This window comes from Grammomys surdaster, unplaced genomic scaffold (assembly GCF_004785775.1).
Source record: "Grammomys surdaster isolate TR1022 unplaced genomic scaffold, NIH_TR_1.0 234, whole genome shotgun sequence".
In the NCBI taxonomy this organism is placed as follows: Eukaryota; Metazoa; Chordata; class Mammalia; order Rodentia; family Muridae; genus Grammomys; species Grammomys surdaster.
The window spans coordinates 854,566-867,233 of NW_021604679.1; the positions used below are offsets into that span (position 1 = coordinate 854,566).

The 12,668-nt window shown below is 39.1% G+C and overlaps 1 pseudogene; it reads left to right on the forward strand.

Moving 5' to 3' along the window:
• Positions 1-10,599: 10,599 nt before the first annotated feature.
• Positions 10,600-11,045, forward strand: LOC114626383 (annotated as a pseudogene).
• Positions 11,046-12,668: the final 1,623 nt, after the last annotated feature.

Here is a 12,668-nt window from a genome sequence, read left to right on the forward strand (position 1 = left end):
TCTCTCTCTCTCTCTCTCTCTCTCTCTCTCTCTCTCTCTCTCTCTCTGGCATGTATTTCTGTTAGAAAGAAGCCTGTTAGAAATCTTGTATTACAGACAACATTGTGGTATTATTATTAAATTAAATAAACAAAAGAGTGCTGGCAGGAGGGTGGTAAGTTTGTTCTTATGAGCATGTGTTACTCTCCTATTCAAAATCAGTACTTACTCCTTCTCCTCCTCCTTTGCGTGTGTGTGTGTGTGTGTGTGTGTGTGTATGTGTGTGTGTACATGATAGGAGATTTATTTAAATTTAGTGAGTCAATTACATCTATAATTTTCTGATAAAATCATAACAAACGCATAAAAGCAATTCTCCAGAGGAGAAGATGTAATCCTCAGCCTCCAATAGAAACCTATGCAGAACAAAGGAAGCTAAGGGGAAAAGGAATGAAAGAAGCTTCGCAGAGCAGCCAGGAGGGTAACTTGTCTAACCCCTAATACTAAGAAATACGTGGAAAGTAGTAAAGGCACTAAGTCTTGGATTACATATAAAGATAAGGAAAAGGTTTGGAGTTAGTGATGATTGTAACTCTTTCTAGTCTTTACTCTGTCTGGCGCCTACCCAAGGTGATGAGAGGAAAGGGAGGAAGTAAAATTAAGAAAATTGGAAACTGGAAAGGAAAGTCAAGCTGTCATTATGCACAGATGATGATTATTATGGACTTTAAAAATCCAAGAGAATCTACAAAACAATTAAGTGAATTAACAAGTACCTTGCTGGACATAGATTACTATGCAAATATGCTTGAGGATATATATCAATGACTGGATGAGGTTTTTTTTTTAAAAAATATTGTTTATTGTTGCTAAACTTTTTCCTTTGGAGAGACTAAGCCAAGTCCGTCTTTCCTCCTAAGCTCCCAGTGAACAATGGAGTCGGAATTCTACCCAAATTCACTCTGGGGATCCAAGGAGATTACTGGGCTTCCTTGCAGAGCTTTGATGAGGACTTCCTTACAATAGTGTGGGCACCCCTCCTCCAACTAGCCATACCTGAGAAGCCTGACCCACTATTAATGAGGACTTCCCCATAGCCACATAGATGAAGCACCCTTCCAGTGTTCCCTGGTCTCTACAACCTCTCCCTAAGGCTATGTGAAGAGTCACCAGGTGACAGGGAGCAGCTGGATACACAGACAAGAATCTCATGCTGTATTCCTCCTCTCTGTGCTGGGCTGTAAACCATGAACCAGCTCAACTAGGAAGATCTTTTGCAAAGAAGGGATGAGGTAGACTCCTCAGGATGACAGTTGCTTGGCTCAAAGGACAGTCACTTATAGCAAATTGCAACATCTAAAAAAACAAGACATTAAAGGATTTCATATTGAACACTTCAAAATATGATCGGAAGAAAAATTTCAAAGAACCCAAACACATGGAGAAATGTATTTTTATTGGGAGATGCAATAGTATTAAAAAGTCAGTTGTGCTCAAAGTGATATATAGATTCAATGCAAAATTGTCAAAGCTATATTTTATGAAATTAGGCAAGTTGCATCTACAGCAAAGAATCTAGACGAGTAATAAAAAAAATTGTAAAAATGTTCTGGGCTGGGGAGGTGGCTCAGTGGGTAAAGTGTTTGATGTACAAGCCTGAGGACTAGACTCCAGGTCCCCAGTATGAACATAAAGGTCATAACCCAGTGCTGGGGTGGGAAGGTAGGGTTGGGGGGAACACAATGATAGAGACAATGTATACACACTGAATCGTGGAGGGCTGGGCGGCATCATCATCATCACCATCAACACCATCTAATGACTTGAGAGGCAGAGGCAGGTAGACCAATGTGAATCTAAGGCTAGCCTTATCTACACAGCAAGTTGCAGGCCTGTCACAGAAAAGGATTTATAGTCCTATGTTTCAATTTTTTTTAAATTTAGTTACAGTTGTTGAGATATTATGTTACTGATTCAAACCAAAGCAACCAAAATGGAGGATCCAAAGCTGACACATGTGTACTGTCACTTGGGTATACGCATGTTAAGGCAGTTCAATGAAGAAAATGTGAAAGTCTTTTTTTAATGATGATTCTTAAGTAGATGGAAGGAAATGAACTTTGCCCTACTTCATTACCATGGATAAAAATAAACTGAGATTTTTTTTTCAGCATTCAATCTGAACAGCAAGACAGCGAAGCTTCAGTAGGAGACATCAGTACATGAAGAGTCATTTGGCATATTGAGGACTCCTAAAGAGAATACAAAAGGTACTCCACAAAAAAGGGAAAGCTTAAAATTAAAATTGAGGGTTCCCCTTCAATAGAAGGCGTGAACAAGAGTACAGATTGAAGACGACGTACATACGTGCGGAGTCACTTGTATATGGAGATGTAGCATAGCTGCATTTGATACACACACATACTTATAACTAACATACTTAAACATATCTATGTACATCTGTATGTGACATCTGAGTCTATATGTAACAAATGACTCAATAATCCAAGTTACGCAAGAACTTCAGACTCATTCATTAGTAAAATCAACACAAAAAGCAAAAAAGACCTTTAAATGGGACTTCTTAGAGATGTCCAAATAGATAATAAGTACAAGAAAAATGCAAATTAAAAAGAAAAAAGTCACAATACACTATATTGCTTATACACTAATACACTAATATGCTATATGCCTGTAAAGGTTAATTATACCAAGGGTGTTAGTGAGCTCCGAGTTACTGGGACAAAATACTTACAGAAGCTTAAAAGGATGCCAGGTTTATTTTGATTGACAGTTGCAGAGGTTTGGACAATCAGTTTCACCAGTGTCTAGGGACCGGGGCGGAGGGGGGGAATCACAACAGGGAACATGTGGTGAAGGAAAGCTGCCCACCTTACAGAGGCCTAGAAACAAAAATAGAGAGGAAGGGGCTGGGCTCCAGTGTTCTGGTCCTACTTCCGTCTATGAGCCCTCACCTTTTAAAGGTCCCACCACTTCCCTGTTCCTCTGTGGCCAAACCTATAACACAAGGCCTTTTGGGTACATTTCAGATCCAAACTATAACATTGCTGGCTGTTAAAGATTTCTAACAACTGCGTTTTCATACATTTTGGGTAAGATTATACTTGGAAATGAGTACTAAGGAAAGCATCTTTGGCAGCATTGACCAAACCAAAGCCTGTACAGCTTCCTGCCACATAAAAAGACTACTAGTTCATTGTGCTCTCAGGACATCAAATACGTATGAAGCTCATACCCATTCATAAGAGCCAAAACCCGGAAACAATTAAAAATCCCATCAAAAGGAATCTGTGTAAATAAACATCTCTGTGTCAAATAAGAGACTGTTTCTCAGCAGTGTAAAAACACTTCTATATGCCACATAGATGAATCCTGTAGACAAAAGTCGAGAAAATGAAGGCAGGAACAAGAAAATGCCTTCTGTATAGTTTCAATCCTGGGAAGCTAAAAGATATGGAATTTTAATTCATGGTGGAAGCAGGAGGTAGGAGGAGGGAGGGAGGGGAGAGGGGGGAAAGGAGAGAGGGAAAAAGGGAGAGGGAGGGGGAGGATAAGGGGAGAGGGAGAGGGAGAGGGAAAGAAAGAGGGAGAGGTAGAGAATCTCTGTGGAGGGAGGAACTACTAGGAGAAAGATGTAGACATCTTCTGGACTATTGAAAATGTTCTAGACTAGAACCAAGTGGAGGTGACTTGGTTGTATGCCAGTGTGAACATTCAGTAAGCTCTTTTGTTCATGTCTATGCTCTTCATAGTATCAATACCTAAGCTAAACGATTAAAAAGTATAAGTGCTTGTCTCTGTTTTCTTCTATTTACTTTTTAATTTTTGTTTATGTGTCTCTGCCTGTATCTGTATGAATACATACCATATGTGTAGGTGCCTGTCCCAATCTAGGCGCTGGGCTCTGGGACCAAATTAAAATCTTCTGGAAGAAGACTAAGCATTCTTAGCCACTGATCAATCTCTCTAGATACCTTCCGCTTTTCTAGTTGCCACAAAGTTAGCCTAAGTTATACACTGGTCCACTACTTAAGAAGGGCTCAGTTTACAGTGGTTGCTACATGAGGGGGCTTTGCCTTCTTCCCTGGTGAAGCACTGACTAGCTCTCCACGCCGCAGTGAATTACCTGCACCAATGCTCATGCAAGCACCTTGTCTCTGTTCTGAGGGCCAGACACAAACAGAAAACATGAGAATAGTCAAGAGATCTGTTAGAAGGATTTCAGAGCGATGGTGGGGGAGGGGTGTTGAGGAAGGGGAAATGGGGCAAGTGACTGAAATTGGTTATACACATGTATGAAATTGTCACAGAAAAACAGGGAGAAAAGTACACATATTACATACAACCACACACACTCATATACACGTCACATGCATTCATGCACACACCACACACGTTTACACACTAACACATACTCTCATGCACATATTACACAGTCACAAATTCCCATTGCACACATAAAGAGTAGGTTCACGTGATCGTATGTGGAGAGACCAGTGAACAATAGAGTCCTGACACTCTTTTTATCCTTGAAGGATGGTATAATACCCAGCATGCTCTAATGGACAGAACAATTGTAGCTTCAGGCTACATCCTTGCACTCCCACTCCATATTTCACAAGTTTCCAAAGGATGCTCTTCTACAATTTCCTTCTGTAGAAGAAAGTCAATTCTTCTTTTGTGCCACCATAAAGATCACTGCACCAGAAGATATATTCAACCTTTAGAATTCCTTCAACACCACATAACCAAAGCCTCCAATATCTCGTAAACACCTGGCTATTCCAACTTCATTTTACCTTTTAATCTCTAGCTTGAATTCTCTCTTTCATGAGTCAAACATTCATCTTTTGTGGAAACCTCTCCCAGACCCCCTGTGACAGCCTTCTTATAGCAAGAAGCTGGCTAGATTCAGGTTCACTGTGCTGATGGTTTTGTGTTGACCTCATGTGCATGTATCTTTCTTTCATATTTTAGGAAATTTGACGTGGGGAGGCAGCCTTTAGAAAAGCGAATAGGAATGCATGATTTTAAAAACCAAGCATTACTGAAATGTTAGCTTACTCGAGGACTTGGTACCCCTTCTCTCTCAGTTCAAAGCAAGTAAATATTCTAGAGTTTCTGCTCCTGACTTTCCCTCTCTTGCTAACCTATTTATATTCCCTTGAATTCACACATTTTCTTCCTAGCAATTAACCCTGATACACTGTCCTCTCCCGTTACTTCTGACCAAGACAAGTATGTTGACAAAGGGCACCTGCAACAGCCTGTCTAGGGCCTCAGAGCTCTGAGCTAGCACACACCAGTATCTTGCTGAGTTCACCTCTGGCCATCCCTCAATGAGGACAAGACTGCAATCCTGGGAGGGGAGAGAAAGTTCAAAAAGGATGTTAAAATATTATCCACCAGTGTGGATGTGTAAGAACCATATTCTAAATGTATCGGTTATTTTCTGTAGTTCTATTGTAAAAGTGTGCATTCATGAACACATGGTAGCTTCCTACTTTTGTCATTTACAGGGTTTCCAGTATTGTTCCTCATGTGTTCAATAGATTTTATCTAGAACTGATGATTCTATAATTGTCCAGGGTTAGAACACTTCCTACTTCGGGACAAAGTTTAAGTATTTTCTGTTTACTATGTCCAAAAAAAAATAGTGTTTCCACTTTTAGAAAGTCATGTTAAATGGGTGCTTATTGGTTTGTGCATTTTGCCACAGAGTCCCCCAAGAGGACCTTACTTCATGGAGATTAATTTCAACACAAAACCCTAGAATCACATAATCCTTAACCAGATGCTCTAGGCTGCTGCTCTGGGGTTTTGAGACTTCGTCTCGAGGGTTTGTGGCTGTATTCCAATTTAGGGAGGTGCATGCTAGCAATCAAGTATTTCCTGGTCTTTCAGTTGATTCTCATGCTTTCTTATTTGGAGTTCTAACTCACCTGCTGCAGGTCTCTTTGGTGGGTTGGAGTGGAGAGAACTGTGTTCTGCAATTGTTAAAGGAGAACAGAGAAAGATGAAGCCCAGAGAACATTCAGAGCTTCTTTGCTTATTCATTCTCATATTCTTTCTCTGCATAGCTGATCAAATTTAGTGTATCCAATATGATTAAGAGCATTGAAGACATTATGAAGGAATGATTGTGTATGCCTATTTATATATCAAACATACACACATATACACATACACATACATACACACACATACACACACATACATAAATTAGAGGACTATTTTAAAAAAATAAAAATTCTAAGAGTATAAAATATGTTGGAATTTTTCATTTTATTTCCAAGATTATATTTTTTAACAAAATAAAAGTCAAGGATATCAATGAAATAGTGTTTTTTATAATCTAAATGCTTTCTATGAGCTGTTTCTACTCATTCACTTATTAAACAACATTTTAGAAATAAAAGAAGAGCCCAAGAACTACTAGACTCCTGACTTTCAGTACGAAAAGCTCCTCTTATTGATATTGTTACTCTAAAAAATGCAACTGTCAACTTGAGAGGTTCAAAAACCTTGGGAATAAAATTTTCAATTCCCCAGGAGGCAAATTGGGCTTTTCAGAGGGAGCTACTGACAATGGCCTGTAGAACAGTGATGGCCCTGACTTAGGGAGGATAAGTCTTCCAGCTCCTGGGACACTTAGCTGGAAGAAACAACAAGGCCAGAACTGAGCTGGTCTACAACATTCTTCAAGGTCTCACTAAAGATAATGAAACTAACATAGCAATCAATCAAAATCGTGCTAATGTTACTGCTTTGCTGCTACCCATAGAGGTTACCTAACAATTCTGAAAAATTCTCCTGGCCCCTTTAAAAAGGAGGGCTGAGAGTTCCTCAAGTTGTTGCCATTTTTGGTTGACTCTTGTATGCTGGCTGTTTCTGCAGAATAAATGCTTTTTGCCTTTGCGTACTAATTGAGTCTGGGCTCTTCCTTCAGCAATTCGTGGGCCCTAACAAACTCGGAATACAAATCAATCTCTACACTTTTTTTTTTTTTGCTTTTGTTTTTAAAGTATAGGTGTTGTAGCTCTTTGTCTACTAGGCAGAAACTAGGGTTATCTGGGGAGAGGAAACCTCAAATGAGAGCACATCTCTATCAGATTAGCCTGTATGCAAGCCTGTGGGGCATTTTCTTCATTGTGATTGATATGGGAGCCGGAAGCCCACTGTGGGTGGTGACACCCATGGCCCGTGGTCCTGGGTTGAATAAGAAAATGACTGAACAAGCCATGTGTGCTAGGAGGCAGTTTTTCCTCCATGGCACCTGCTTCAGTTTCCACCTTGAGTTTCTGTTCTCACTTCCCTTAGTTACAGGCTGTAAGCTATAAGATGAAAGAAATCTTTTCTGCCCTTCAGTTGTTTTTGGTCAATGTTTCATCACAGCAAAAAAAGAAACATAATTACAACATGCATTCAAACTAAATTAAGAGGAAATGGGAACATATATTTGCTAGAAAAAAAAAGTCCCGCTGTCACTGAAATAAATGTTATAAATGTTGTGTTTATAAAATGTCTCACAGAATACTTAGTTCAAATTGATCTTTGATCTTAATATTGCACAGCAAAATTTAAATGCAACAGCTTAACCATCTTTGATTTCAAAGTAAAACTGTACTAGAAAAAGGTTGAGATTTCATTAAGAAATAAGCATGTATATTAAAAAGACTGAATTTTAAAACTCACATTAGCGTTGTCTTCGTTTCTTATGGCCACTGGATCATGTTACCAACATGCCCCATGGCTTACTGCCATACAAAACAAATCTTAGGGACCAAAAATCATGGTTAAGAAAACCATGCTGGATACTCTAGGGAAGTGGTTCTCAGCCCGTGACTCCTGATCGCTTTGGGAGTTGACTACCCATTCATGGGGGTCATCTACAACCATCAGAACATACAGATATTTATATCATGATTCATGACAGTGGTAAAGTTACAGCTATGAAGTAGCAAAGAAAACAATTTTATGGTGTGGGTCACCACAATGTGAGGAACTGTATTAACGGGTCCCAGCGTTAGGAAGATTGAGACCTACTGCTCTAGGGGAAGAACAGGTTTCCTTGCTTTTTGTCAGCTACTATTTGTGGTGTTGGTAATCAATTCTGGTCAAGGCTCTATAACTCCATTTTCAGCTCCTTTTAAAAAGTGTAGCCCCTATGTAATGAACGCATGTGCACACGCATGTACACACACACATACACACACACACACTCGTACACACCATACACATGCACATGCCCCCAATGAGAGTGTATCGTTTAAAAAGTAATTCTCTCATTTTTCTTAAACTGTAAATGAATACTAACAGAAACTTCTCTCAGGTTGTCAAAATGCCAAAAGTTATTGCTAAGGCTTTTAACACTATTTTTCTGTGTTCAAATCATATGCATTGTATCAAGAGAAATAAGCAAATTAGCTATTGCAATTTCACACCTGTCACAAATGGAACTATAATTAAAAATGCATCTTCAATGTGGCATTATGGAAATTCCAAAGACTTTGAAGGTATTAGCAAATAAAACTCGAAAGTAGGCGCTCTCATTTGAATCCATACATTAGCAACTGCAATATTCATATTTTCACAGTAAGCAGGAGTTTTTGCCAAACAATAGTTACCTTTGTTTTGTTTAGCAGTCTTTCAGTCACCTTTTATTATTTGACTTTAAGTAGTTCATACACATATGTAGGGCTTGCCCCTTGTAAGTCCCTCTCCTGATCCATGACCATGTCTTTGTTTAACCAGAGCCATCTGTGTAACCACACATGTGGACTCGTCCACTAGAGTCCAGTAGACTTACTAGGGATACACAACTGAAGTCAATGATCCCCCCATAACATCCCTCAGTGGCCAAACTTCACTAAGGAGGCTATGCCCCCTTGAAATCCTTCTGCACCTATGACTGATTCTTATTGCTCTCACACTGGGCAGGCCCAGTGCAGACAACTACGAATGTTGTCATTCCATAATTGTAATGGCTGTGTACATATATTTAATATCTATGACCTGTCAGGTAGACATTAAGTGTCATTTTATAGGCAAATGAGGAAAACGAGAAATAGAAACACAGGCAACTTGCCTGAAATCAAATAAATAGTTCACAAAGGTATGATAAACATGAAGACAATTAGGCTCCAGTATGTACTTTAACTGCAATGGTATGTGTCACCTCAACAGGATGTGTCACCTCATTCAGTTGTCTGACTTTTGCACCTTCTCTCCAAGCCAAACAGTAATATATATGATCTTGGGCACATAGAAATGTCTCTTCTCTCATAGGATGTAGCACAGCTGACCTGTATTGATTTCAGGTGCTAAGTGAAGTGGGCATTAGGAATGAAAAAACACACACACACACACACACACACATACATATATCTCCAGTCCCTTTTTTCATGAGCAGTCTGTCCTGTCCCTGTCAAGGGCTCTGAATGAAGCCAGACAAGGCAACAAACCCTAACAGGGTTAAGGATGTAAAGCTAGAATCTTAAGCTAGTGATTGCACATTTTGTATTCTTTGTTTTGACCCAGTCTCCTATCTGTAAACTTTTCTTTGAGTATTGATTCAAGTTTTGATGCCTGTCAGGTTTTGATCTTCTGAACTTTAGAGGTACTGGTGTTTGGGGATTCTTATTCAAAAGCAGTCAAACGATCAAAGAAAAACTTTCCCAGAGATGGTGTTTTCCTTGAAATCCCTGTAAGCATTCTTAGCTACTCTATATCAGTACTATATATCTGCATGAAAAAAATTCTTTTTGAACCTCACTTCTTCAGCCTCCTTTACCACTCCATTCTGAATGGCTTCATTTCTTTGTTCTCTCTCTCTCTCTGTCTCTCTCTCTCTCTCTCTCTCTCTCTCTCTCTCTCTCTCCCTCTCTCTCCCCCCCCCCCCCCCCCGCATCTTGCCATTTTTCTTATCACAACATTGTCCCTTCAGATCCAATCCTGTGAGTCAGGCAAATATATTTCTGGCTCTATTTCCAAGTAATAACGTTTTCTCGAGGATGTTGGCTTTGTTTGTTGGTACTTGGTATTTATTTCTTGATCTCACAGAGCCACAGTAACACATACTACCCTGAATGGCAAACACAAGGCTACTGAACCATCAACAGAAACAGGGTTTCCCTGAATATTTGAGCCTCATCAGCTGAGCAAGCCTATAGCTTCGAGGGCTGCCTTTGAATCTGTAATATTCCATGTTATATTATCTTGAAACAGAATAGTCACCCTCTTTCATAAACAGTCTTAGAACAAGGCTTTTTAAAACTTATGAGTCCATATTTCTTCCATTTTGGAAACACCTCATTTTTATTGTATGTAAGAGTGTTTTGCCCACATGTATTTTTGTGCATCACATGCTTGCAGTACCCCAGAGAGTCAAGGAATGGAGTCTCTGGAACTGGAGTTACCTACGGCTGTGTCCCTCCAACTGGCTGCTGGGAAGCCAAGCTAGATCTTCGTAAGAGAAGTAAGTGATCTTTACCACTGATCCTCCTCTCTGGCTCCCTCCTTTCATTTTTATTCTTTTATCAGATAAAAACATGATGAGTGCCTTTCTGATCCACCATCTAGAGTGGCGCCACCACCATGATGCAGATATTTGTGAAGACCCTTACAAGGAAGACAATCATGCTCCAGGTTGAATGCTTGGACACTATAAAAAGTGTAAAGACCAAGATCCAGGATAAGGAAGGTATTCCTCCTCATCAGTAGAGGCTGGTCTTTGCTGACAAGCAGCTGGAAGATGGCCGTACTTTGTTCAAAAGGAGTCTACCCATCATCTTGAGACTTTGAGTTGGTGCTAAGAAAGGAGAAATCTTACACCACTCCCAAGAAGAGTAAGCATAGAGGAAGAAGGCTAAGTTGGCTGTGCTGAAATACTGTAAGGTGAATGAAAATGGAAAGTTAGTCACCTTCGTCAAGCATGTCCTTCTGATGAACGTGCTGCTGGAGTTTTCATGGCTGACCACTTTGACAGGCATTACTGTGTCAAGTGTTATCTGACTTACTGCTTCAACAAACCGGAAGACAAGTAGTTATGTGTGAGTTGATAAAAAGAAGGAACTGATGTTTAAAAGAAGGTGATGAGCTGTATAAAACAAAATTGAATTCATTCAATCGAAATCCCTTGCTCAATGTTAAACTATCATTTGCCTTGTGTTCTAAGCGTCTTTCTGAACATACGATAAAATTACTTGTCAAAGGAATTAACTTTTGAGTGAGACGTCAAAGCAGTGTAGAAAAAACGACTACAACAACAAACAAACAAATTTCCAAATTGCTCACACGCTCTCTTTAAGGCTTATGCACGTCAAGGAGACATATTAAAATTCAGTTCTTGAAATATCTTTCTATCCCCAAGATAAAGCAAATTCTTCCCTTTTCTGTCAACCCACCAGCAAGACAATTGTTTTCTGTTTCCTGATAAGTAAGTGGCATAAAACAGAACCTAGGAAACTCTGATACTATTTCCTTGACAGTTTTACCCCTATTCAAATGACATACTTTTCAGTTCAGACACAGTTTATTAGGCCTACTATGTGCTGGACACACTTCGAGATTTAGAATTCACACAGGACACTTTAGAATCTGCTGTCAACTGTCAATCTATGCTGTCAACTGCTGTTCCTTTTTGCCTCTCAACAAAAACATAACATCAGCCACATGGTGGTGGGTGGTGGTGAAGGCCTTTAATCCCAGTACTCTGGAGGCAGAGGCAGACAAATCTCTTAGTTTGAGGCCAGCATGTTCTACAGAGGAAATAGTTTCAGGGTTGTTATATAGAGAAACGCTATCTCAAAAATAAATAAATAAATAAATAAATAAATACCCATTATCATCTAATTATCACTACAATAATTTGTTTTGTCTATTTTCACTCAGAAGTTTTTGAGCTTCCCAAGGCTTGAATTTTTATGTAAAGTTATTTGTTTTTTCTACCCCTACCCCCCAGTGTCTGACTCAGAATTAGGCACAAGTGAAGATATATAGAAATATGTTCAAATATATGAGTTGAGAAAAATAAAATGCATAGTGAAACCTGAATCCCAAGGGGTCAAGGAGATTCAACACAATATTGTTAAATGGCAAAGCTGTGACTAGAATTCCAACTTCAAGAGGGAGTTAATGAAATATAATATCTGGCTTATATTCACTGCTAAATTTGCAAAGACTGAGAGAACACGAGAAAGAACATCTAGGGAAAAAACACTAGGTTCTGGAGTACAAAAAAGGTGAAATGGATTTTTTTTCTAAAAATTCTGTCTGTCTGCCCAAACTCAAAGCATCTATGCTGATCCCTATCTGTTCAGAGAAAGACCCTCGTTGTACATGATATATTTATCATGAATAAGGTAGAATTTATTAATCAGGTTCCTCATACTGCATATGCCCCCTCCAAAAAAAAACTGGCAAAATGCAGTAAGTCCTTCTGGTGTTTGCTTCAGTTCTCACATGAGGTGCTAATCACATTCTCATTCATTAGACTAAATTATGATATTGATTTTATGTAGAAATATAGAAATGTTCAAAGTGTGCACGTTAGTAAAATTTAAATGTATTATGTGTTTCACTTTGGAATTATTCCACAGAAATAAATTTATAACTTTTTTTAAAAAACAGAGACAAGTGTGAATACACTATCCAAAACTGTTCAGTGA